Source organism: Eubalaena glacialis, chromosome X, assembly GCF_028564815.1.
Source record: "Eubalaena glacialis isolate mEubGla1 chromosome X, mEubGla1.1.hap2.+ XY, whole genome shotgun sequence".
In the NCBI taxonomy this organism is placed as follows: domain Eukaryota; kingdom Metazoa; phylum Chordata; class Mammalia; order Artiodactyla; family Balaenidae; genus Eubalaena; species Eubalaena glacialis.
In genome coordinates this window covers 51,054,774-51,066,307 of record NC_083736.1, presented here as the reverse complement: position 1 = coordinate 51,066,307, position 11,534 = coordinate 51,054,774, and positions in this window count along the sequence as shown.

Below are 11,534 nucleotides of genomic sequence, written 5' to 3'. Positions count from 1 at the left end.
GCCAGTCTGTGTCTTTTGGTGGGAGCATTTAATCCATTTACATTTAAGGTAATTATCGATATGTATGTTCCTATTCCCATTTTCTTAAATGTTTTGGGTTTGTTATTGTAGGTGTTTTCCTTCTCTTGTGTTTCTTGCCTAGAGAAGTTCCTTTAGCATTTGTTGTAAAGCTGGTTTTGTGGTGCTGAACTCTCTCAGCTTTTGCTTGTCTGTAAAGATTTTAATTTCTCCATCAAATCTGAATGAGATCCTTGCTGGGTAGAGTAATCTTGGTTGTAGGTTTTTCTCCTTCATCACTTTAAGTATATCCTGCCACTCCCTTCTGGCTTGCAGAGTTTCTGCTGAAAGATCAGCTGTTAACCTGATGGGGATTCCCTTGTGTGTTATTTGTTGTTTTTCCCTTGCTGCTTTTAATATGTTGTCTTTATATTTAATTTTTGACAGTTTGATTAATATGTGTCTTGGTGTGTTTCTCCTTGGATTTATCCTGTATGGGACTCTCTGTGCTTCCAGGACTTGATTAACTATTTCCTTTCCCATATTAGGGAAGTTTTCAACTATAATCTCTTCAAATATTTTCTCAGTCCCTTTCTTTTTCTCTTCTTCTTCTGGGACCCCTATAATTTGAATGTTGGTGCATTTAATGTTGTCCCAGAGATCTCTGAGACTGTCCTCAGTTCTTTTCATTCTTTTTTCTTTATTCTGGTCTGCAGTAGTTATTTCCACCATTTTATCTTCCAGGTCACTTATCCGTTCTTCTGCCTCAGTTATTCTGCTATTGATCCCATCTAGAGTATTTTTAATTTCATTTATTGTGTTTTTCATTGTTGCTTGGTTCCTCTTTAGTTTTTCTACGTCCTTGTTAAATGTTTCTTGCATTTTGTCTATTCTATTTCCAAGATTTTGGATCATCCTTACTATCATTATTCTGAATTCTTTTTCAGGTAGACTGCCTATTTCCTCTTCATTTGTTAGGTCTGGTGTGTTTTGACCCTGCTCCTTCATCTGCTGTGTTTTTCTGTCATCTCATTTTGCTTATCTTACTGGGTTTGGGGTCTCCTTTTCACAGGCTGCAGGTTCATAGTTCCCATTGTTTTTGGTATCTGTCTCCAGTGGCTAAGGTTGGTTCATTGAGTTGTGTAGGCTTCTTGGTGGAGGGAACTAGTGCCTGTGTTCTGGTGGATGAGGCTGGATCTTGTCTTTCTGGTGGGCACGTCCACGTCTGGTGGTGTATTTTGGGGTGTCTGTGGCCTTATTATGATTTTAGGCAGCCTCTCTGCTAATGGATGGGGCTGTGTTCCTGTTTTGCTAGTTGTTTGGCATAGGGTGTCCAGCACTGTAGCTTGCTGGTCGTTGAGTGAAGCTGGGTCTTGATGTTGAGATGGAGATCTCTGAGAGATTTTCGCCATTTGGTATTACGTGGAGCTGGGAGGTCTCTTGTGGACCAGTGTCCTGAAGTTGGCTCTCCCACCTCAGAGGCACAGCCCTGATGCCTGGCTGGAGCACCAAGAGCCTTTCATCCACACGGCTCAGAGTAAAAGGGAGAAAAAATAGAAAGAAAGAAAGAAAGAAAGAGGATAAAATATAGTGAAGTAAAATAAAGCTATTATAAAGCAAAGCTATACAGACAAAATCTCACCCAGAAGCATATACATATACACTCACAAAAAAAGGAAAAGGGGAAAAATTAATATATCCTGCTCCCAAAGTCCACCTCCTGAATTTGGGATGATTCGTTGTCTATTCAGGTATTTAACAGATGCAGGCACATCAAGTTGTTTGTGAAGTTTTAATCCGCTGCTTCTGAGGCTGCTGGGAGAGATTTCCCTTTCTCTTCTTTGTTCGCACAGCTCCCGGGGTTCAGCTTTGGATTTGGACCCGCCTCTGCATGTAGGTCACCTGAGGGCGTCTGTTCCCTGCCCAGACAGAACGGGGTTAAAGGAACAGCTGCCTCGGGGCCTCTAGCTCACTCAGGCGGGGGGAGGGAGGGATACGGATGCGGGGCGAGCCTGTGGCGGCAGAGGCCAGCGTGACGTTGCACCAGCCCGAGGCGCGCCGTGCGTTCTCCTGGGGAAGTTGTCCCCGGATCACGGGAGCCTGGCCGTGGCGGGCTGCACCGGCCCCCGGGAGGGGCGGTGTGGATAGTGACGTGTGCTCGCACACAGGCTTTTTGGTGGCGGCAGCAGCAGCCTTAGCGTCTCATGCCCGCCTCTGGGGTCCGCGCTGATAGCCGCGGCTCGTGCCCGTCTCTGGAGCTCGTTTAGGCGGCACTCTGAATCCCCTCTCCTCGCGCACCAGGAAACAAAGAGGGAAGAAAAAGTCTCTTGCCTCTTCGGCAGGTCCAGACCTTTTCCCAGACTCCCTCCCGGCTAGCTGTGGTGCACTAACCCCTTCAGGCTGTGTTCACGCCACCAACCCCAGTCCTCTCCCTGCGATCAGACCAAAGCCCGAGCCTCAGCTCCCAGCCCCCGCCCGCCCCGGCGGCTGAGCAGACAAGCCTCTCGGGCTGGTGAGTGCTGCTTGGCGCCGAGCCTCTGTGCGGGAATCTGTCCGCTTTGCCCTCCGCACCCCTGTTGCCGCGCTCTCCTCCGTGGCTCCGAAGCTTCCCCCCTCTGCCACCCGCAGTCTCTGCCCGCGAAGGGGCTTCCTAGTGCGTGGAAACCTTTCCTCCTTCACGGCTCCCTCCCACAGGTGCAGGCCCCGTCCCTATTCTTTTGTCTCTGTTATTTCTTTTTTCTTTTGCCCTACCCAAGTACGTGGGGAGATTCTTGCCTTTTGGGAGGTCTGACGTTTTCTGCCAGCGTTCAGTGGGTGTTCTGTAGGAGCAGTTCCACGTGTAGATGTATTTCTAATGTATCTGTGGGAAGGAAGGTGATCTCCACGTCTTACTCTTCTGCCATCTTCTTCTCAGTCTCCTATTACAAGATATTGAATATAGTTCTCTGTGCTATACAGTAAGACCTTGTTGTTTATCTATTTTATATATACAAGGGGTGTCTATTTTCTAATCTCAAACTGCTAATGTATCCCTCCCCTTCCCCCTTTGGTAGTCATAAGTTTGTTATCTATGTCTGTGAGTCTGTTTCCCTTTTTTAGATTCATTTATATTATTTTTAGATTCCATATTTAAGTGATATCATATGATAATTTTCTTTGCCTGAACTTAATTTAGTATGATAATCTCTAGGGCAATCCATGTTGCTGCAAATGGCATTATTTCATTCTTTTTTATAGCTGAGTAGTACTCCATTGTGTATATTTACTACATCTTCTTCATCTATTTCTCTGTCGATGGACATTTAAGTTGCCTCCATGTCTTGGTTATTGTAAATAGTTCTACTATGAATATTAGGGTGCATGTATCTTTTTGAATTATAGTTTTCTCCAGATATATGCCCAGGAGTGGGATTGCTGGATCATATTGTAACTCTTTTTTTAAGGAACCTCCATACTCTTTTCCATAGTTTCTGGGAATTTCCATTCCCACCAACTGTGTAAGTGGATGCCCTTTTACCCACACCCTCTCCAGCATATATTATTTTTAGACTTCTTAATAATGGCCATTCTGACTGGAGTTAGGTGATACCTCATTGTAGTTTTGATTTGCATTTCTGTGATAATTAGCAATGTTGAGCATCTTTTCATGTGCCTATTGGCCCTCTGTATGTCTTCTTTGGAGAAATATCTATTTAGGACTTCTGCACTAAATATCTATTTAGGACTTCTTATTGGTTTTTGGTGTTTTTGTTTACTGAGTTGTATAATCTGTTTGTATATTTTGGAAATTAATCCCTTGTTGGTCACATTGTTGGCAAATATTTTCTCCCATTCCATAGGTTGTCTTTTTGTTTTGTTTATGGTTTCCTTTGCTATGCAGAAGCTTATAAGTTTCATTAGGTCCCACTTGTTTATTTTTGCTTTTATTTCTATTGCCTTGGAAGACTGACTTAACAAAACATTGGTATGATTTATGTCAGAGAATGTTTTGCCTATGTTCTCTTCTAGGAGTTTTACAGTCTCATGTCTTATATTTAGGTCCTTAAGCCATTTTGAGTTTATTTTTGGGTAAGGTATGAGGGAGTGTTCTAAGTTCATTGATTTACATGCAGCTGTCCACGTCTCCCAGCACCAATTATTGAAGAGACTGTCTTTTCTCCATTGTATATTCTTGCCTCATTTGTAGAGGATTAATTGGCTGTAAGTGTGTGGGTTTATTTCTGGGTTCTATTCCATTGGTCTATATGTCTGTTTTTGTGCCAATACCATGCTGTTTTGATTACTGTAGCTTTGTAGTATTTCTTGAGATCTGGGATGGTTATGCCTCCAGCTTTGTTCTTTTTCCCTCAGGATTGCTTTGGTAATTCTGCTTCTTTTATTATTCCATATAAATTTTAGGATTATTTGTTCTAGTTCTGTGAAAAATATCATGGGTAATTTGATAGGGATTGCATTAAATCTGTTGCTTGCTTTTGATATTGTGGTCATTTTAACTACATTAATTCTTCCAATCCAAGAGCATGGGATATCTTTCCATTTCTTTAAGTTATCTTCAATTTCCTTTATCAATATTTTATAGTTCTCAGCACATAAGTCTTTCACCTCCTTGGTCAGGTTTATTCCTAAGTATTTTATTCTTTTTGATGTGATTTTAAAAGGGATTTTTAAAAAATTCCCCTTTTGGATATTTTATTGTTAGTGTAATGAAATGCAACTGATTTCTGTATGTTAATCTTGTATTTTGCTACCATGCTGAATTCCTTTATCAGTTTAAGTAATATTTGTGTGGGTGCTTTAGGGTTTTCTATTTATAGAACCATATCATCATCATATAATGACAATTTAATCTCTTCCCTTCCAATTTGGACACATTTATCTCTTTTTCTTGTCTGATTGCTGTGGCTAGGGGTTCCAATATGATGTTGAATAGAAGTGGTAAGAATGGGCATTCCTGCCTTGTTCCAGATTTTAGCAGGAAGGCTTTCAAGTTTTCACCATTGAGTATTATGTTGGCTCTAGGTTTTTCATAAATAGCTTTTATTATGTTGAGATATGTTCCCTCTATACACACTTTGGTAAGAGTTTTTATAATGAATGGATTTTGAATTTTATCAAATGCCTTTTATGCATTTATTGAGATGATCATGTGGTTTTTGGCACTTCTTTTGTTGAAATCGTGTATCACATTGATCAATTTGTGCATATTGAACCATACTTGTGACCCTGGGATGAATCCAAATTAATTGTGTTGTATGATCTTTTTTATGAGTTGTTGGATTCGGTTTGCTAATATTTTGTTGTGAATTTTTGCATCTATATTCATCCAAGTTATTGGCCAGTAGTTTTCTCTTTTGGTAGTGTCTTTTTCTGGCTTTTGTATCAGGGTGATGATGGCTTCACAGAGTGACTTTGGGAGTGTCCTGTCTTCTTCAATCTTTTCGAAGAGTTTGAGAAGGATCAGTATAAGTTTTTCTTTGTATGTTTGGTAGAATTCCCCACTGCAGCCATCCAGTCCTGGACTTTTGTTTGAAGGGATTTATTTTATTACAGATTCTATTTCACTTCCAGTGATCAGTCTGTTCATCTTATCTATTTCTTCTTGATTCAGTTTTGGTGGGCTGTATGTTTCTAGAAACTTGTTCATTTCTCCTAGGTTGTCCAATTTATTGGCACATAATTATTCATAGTATTCTCTTATAGTTTTTTTTTCCTGTGGTATCTGTTGTTATTTCTCCTCTTTTGTTTCTTATTTTGTTTATTTGGGTCTTCTCTTTTCTTCTTGGTGGGCCTGGCCAGAGGTTTGTGATTTTGTTTACCCTAAGACTGAGCTCCTGGTTTTATTGATTTTTTTCTATTGTTTTTTTAATCTCTATTTTATTTATTTCCTCTCTGCTCTTTATTACTTCCTTCCTTCTGCTGACTTTAGGTTTTGTTTGTTCTTTTTCTAATTCTTGTAAGTGGCAGATTAGGATGTTTATTTGAGATTTTTCTTCTCTTTTTTTTTTTTTTTGAGGAAGGGCTGTATCACTATGAACTTCCCTCTAAGAACTGCTTTTGTTGCATCCCATAGATTTTGTATGGTTGTGTTTTCACTGTCATTTGTCTCAAGGTATTGTTTAATTTCCTCTTTGGTTTCATCATTGGATCATTGGTTTTTAGTAGGATGTTGTTTAGCCTCCATGGAGTGATTTTTTCTCCTTTCTCTTTCTATGTTTGATTTCTAGTTTCATGCCATTGTGATTAGAAAGGATGCTTGAAATAATTTCTGTCCTCTAAAAGTTGTTGAGGCTTGTTTTTTGTCCTAGTATGTGGTCTATCCTAGAGAATGTTCCATGTGCACTTGAAAGGAATGTATATCCTGTTTTCATTGGATGTAATGTCCTGAAAATATCAATTAAGTCTAACTGTTTTATTGTGTCATTTAGGATGTCTCTTGCCTTATTGATTTTCTGTCTGGAAGATCTGTCCATTGATTTCAGTGGGGAGTTAACCTCTCTTACTGTATTCCTGTCAATTTCTTCCTTTATGTTAATTTGTATTTGTTGTATGCATTTAGGTGCTCCTATATTGGGTGCATATATGTTAACAAGTGAAATAGCCTCTTTTTGTACTGATCCCTTTATCATTATATAGTGTCCTTATTTATCTTTATGGCCTTTGGTTTAAAGTCTATTTTGTCTGATATGAATATTGATATCCCCCTTTCTTATCATTTCCATTTGCATGAAATATCTTTTTCCATCCCCTCCCTTTCAATCTAGGTGCATAGACATTTAATTTTGCCATGTGTTCTTAATTTATTGACCTATTTATTATTTTATAATGGCTCTCTGACTCTGGTAATTTTCTTTACTCTGAATCTACTTTATTTTATAGTAATATAGCCACTACCCTTTTCTTTTGATTAATCTTTCCATGATATATTGATTATTCTTTCACTTTTAACCTGCATATATTATTATATTATGAACTGAATTTGATGTAGAGACATATAGTTGGACAATGCTTTTTGACCAACTCTTCTTATCTCTACCTTTTAATTAGTATATTGCTACCATTTATATTTAATGTAATTATTGATATGTTGTCATAAGTTTGACATTTTATTTCTTTATTTTCTGTTTGTTCATTCTGTTTTTGTTCCTTTGTGTATTTTCCTACCCCCTGTGGATTATTTTTTCATATTTTAGAATTTAATTAATATTGATCTACAGTATTTTTGAGTGTACCTTACCTCATAGGGATAGTACAAAGTATAAGTCAACATATTTAAAGCATCTATGCATAGACCCAATTTTGGGAGAATAGCATTTATTGAATGCATGCTCACATTAGGCCCTATCCTAATTATTTTCACTTAACATCATTTTCATTTTGTTACCAAAACTCAGGTCCAGCTGTGTGCCACTTGAAAATTAATACCTGAGAGGCAGTTGTTGGTAGAAAGGAAAATTGCTTTTAATCAGAATACCAGCAATCTCAGGAGACGGTGGACTCAGTTTTCCTCAAAAAACAACTCTGAGCATTCTGTTTGGCCATGAAAGCTTTTAAAGGGAAAAAAGGAAGTAATTTCTGTTAACCATTGAGATAGGAGGTCAGAGTCATCGCCATTCCCCACTGCATGCAGGCTTGTCAACTTTTTGTGACCTTTGTTTAGATGCTATCTTTTTCACACAGTTTGTTCACAGAGTTTGCTTGTGAGATTACTGAAGGGAAACATAGGGAATAGATCTGGTCACCTGTTAATTACTTATTTTTCCTTTATACTTCTTTGATCTATGGAGATAACCAACAGGTTAGGCAAGGTATTGTGTGATTGAAAGATTTGAAAGGTGTGAAAGGGCTGAAGATGTGTAGAGCATGGGAGTGCCTTATTTAAAAGTTAGTTACAATGTAGCTTTGCTTAAATTGACAAGAAAAGGGGTTTCCTGCTAAGGGTCGTTTCCTGCAAAGAGCTGCTTATAGTTTAATTCTCACAAAAAAATCTTGTGTAGTACATATTGCCAGGCCCATTATTTTTAAATAATGAGAGATTCATAAAGTCTAAGTAACTTGCCAGGAATAATACAGGTAGCAAATGACAGAACCAGGGCTAAAATCCAATTATGTCTAACTCCAAAATCCATGACATTTCCAATACACATACTGCATCACATACATAGATAAAGTTGTATGGGGGGCATTGTGGTTCAATTCCCAGTGAGCAATATTTCCCCTGTGAAGTTGTCTGTTGAGAGTGAGGGAACTAGATGGTGTAAGGGCTTAGTGAGAGTTTAGAACAGTTACAGTAGGGAGCTGACTAGGAACAAATGAAATTATAAATGAGCTGCCTTAAAGATCAAGAATGATATCTGAGAGGAAGTATCAGGAAAAACTCATTCTGCACACAAAGTATGTCCCTCAGCAAAGAGTTAATGGAATCTACTTCTGGTGGCTACTAGAAACAGTTAAGGAACTACCTGACTTCTAGCAGTCAATGTGGGCACATTTCCAAGTTGTTTCTGAACCACAGTTTTGTTTCGCTGCCTTCAGCAGTCAATCTCCCTTGTCCAGAAAGTCCCTGATTACTCATCAAAGTGGACAGGTGGGTTGGTAATGTACCAATAAACTGGAAGATTGGCAAAGAGACAGATAAACAAATAGTACTAGAGAACCAAAAATATAGTTCTGTAAGAAAACAATAGTGATTGTTTTTGTTTCTCTGAGAAGTGCTTTAAGTCTCCCTCTATTCTGAGTGATAATCTTGCTGGGTAGAGTATCCTAGGTTGCAGGTTTTTCCCTTTCAGCACTTTGAATATATCATACCTGCAAAGTTCTTGCACAAAAAAAGCTGATAGCCTTATGGGGATTCCCTTAAAAGCTTTTGCACAGCAAAGGAAACCATTGACAAAATAAAAGACAGCCTAAGGAGTGGGAGAAAATATTTGCAAAGGATATGACCAGCAGGGGGTTAACATTCAAAATATATAAACAGTACATACAGGGAGGGGCAAGATGGCGGAAGAGTAAGACGCGGAGATCACCTTCCTCCCCACAGATACATGAGAAATACATCTACACGTGGAACTGCTCCTACAGAACACCCACTGAACGCTGGCAGAAGACGTCAGACCTCCCAAAAGGCAAGAAAATCCCCACGTACTTGGGTAGGGCAAAAGAAAAAAGAAATAACAGAGACAAAAGAATAGGGACGGGACCTGCACCAGTGGGAGGGAGCTGTGAAGGAGGAAAGGTTTCCACACACTAGGAAGCCCCTTCGTGGGCAGAGACTGCGGGTAGCAGAGGGGGGAAGCTTCGGAGCCACGGAGGAGAGCGCAGCCACATTGGTGCGGAGGGCAAAGCGGAGATTCCCGCACAGAGGAGCGGTGCCGACCAGCACTCACCAGCCCGAGAGGCTTGTCTGCTCAGCCGCCGGGGCGGGCGGGGCCTGGGAGCTGGGGCTCGGGCTTCGGTGCTAGCCGGGAGGGAGTCCGGGAAAAAGACTGCAGCTGCCAAAGAGGCAAGAGAATTTTTCTTGCCTCTTTGTTTCGCGGCGCGCAAGGAGAGGGGATTCAGAGCGCCGCCTAAACGAGCTCCAGAGACGGGCGCGAGCCGTGGCTATCAGCGCGGATCCCACAGCAACAGGGACGCAGAGGGAAAAACGGAGAGATTCCCGCACAGAGGCTCGGCGCCGAGCAGCACTCACCAGCCCGAGAGGCTTGTCTGCTCACCCGCCGGGGCGGGCGGGGGCTGGGAGCTGAGGCGCGGGCTTCGGTCGGATCCCAGGGAGAGGACTGGGGTTGGCTGCGTGAACACAGCCTGAAGGGTCTAGCGCACCACAACTAGCCGGGAGGGTGCACGAGAAAAAGTCTGCAGCTGCCGAAGAGGCAGGAGACTTTTTCTTGCCTCTTTGTTTCATGGCGTGCAAGGAGAGGGGATTCAGAGCGCCACTTAAACGAACTCCAGAGACGGGCGCGAGCCGCGGCTATCAGCGCGGACCCCAGAGACGGGCATGAGACGCTAAGGCTGCTGCTGCCGCCACCAAACAGCCTGTGGGCGAGCACAGGTCATTCTCCACACCGCCCCTCCCGGGAGCCTGTGCAGCCCGCCACGGCCAGGCTCCCGTAATCCGGGGACAACTTCCCCGGGAGAGCACACGGCGCGCCTCAGGCTGCTGCAACGTCACGCCGGCTTCTGCCGCCGCAGGCTCGCCCCGCCTCCTCCGTACCGCTCCCTCCCCCCGGCCTGACTGAGCTAGAGCCCCCGAACCAGCTGCTCCTTTAACCCCGTTCTGTCTGGGCGGGGAACAGACGCCCTCAGGGGACCTACATGCAGAGGCGGGTCCAAATCCAAAGCTGAACCCCGGAAGCTGTACGAACAAAGAAGAGAAAGGGAAATCTCTCCCAGCAGCCTCAGAAGCAGCGGATTAAAGCTCCACAAACAACTTGATGTGCCTGCATCTGTTGAATACCTGAATAGACAACGAATCATCCCAAATTTAGGAGATGGACTTTGGGAGCAGGATATATTAACTTTTCCTCTTTTCCTTTTTTTTGTGAGTGTAGATGTGTATGCTTCTGGGTGAGATTTTGTCTGTATAGCTTTGCTCTCACCGTTAGTCCTAGGGTTAGGTCCGTCCGTTTTTTTTTTGTTTTTTTTTTTGTTTTTTTTTTTTGGCTTAAAAAAATTTTTTTTCCTTAATAAATGTTTTCTTAATAATTTTTTCCTTATTTTCTATTTTTAAAAAAATTTTTAATAAGTTTTTTCATATTTTTTATTTTAAAAAATTAAAAAAATTTTTTTCTTAATAAATTTTTTCTAAATAATTTTTTTCTTATTTTTAGTACAAAAAATTAATAAATCTATTTTTAAAAATTAAAAAAAATTTTTTTTCTTAATAAATTTACTCTTAATAATTTTTTTTCTTATTTTTTATTATAATTGCTTTATTTTATTTTATTTTATCCTCTTTTTTTCTTTCTTTCCATTTTTTCTCCCTTTTATTCTGAGCCGTGTGGATGAAAGGCTCTTGGTGCTCCAGCCAGGCATCAGGGCTGTGCCTCTGAGGTGGGAGAGCCAACTTCAGGACACTGGTCCACAAGAGACCTCCCAGCTCCACGTAATACCAAACGGCGAAAATCTCTCACAGATCTCCATCTCAACATCAAGACCCAGCTTCACTCAACGACCAGCAAGCTACAGTGCTGGACACCCTATGCCAAACAACTAGCAAGACAGGAACACAGCCCCATCCATTAACAGAGAGGCTGCCCAAAATCATAATAAGGCCACAGACACCCCAAAACACACCACCAGACGTGGACGAACCCACCAGAAAGACAACATCCAGCCTCATCCACCAGAACACAGGCACTAGTTCCCTCCACCAGGAAACCTACACAACCCACTGAACCAACCTTAGCCACTGGGGACAGATACCAAAAACAACGGGAACTACGAACCTGCAGCCTGTGAAAAGGAGACCCCAAACACAGTAAGATAAGCAAAATGAGAAGACAGAAAAACACACAGCAGATGAAGGAGCAGGGTCAAAACAC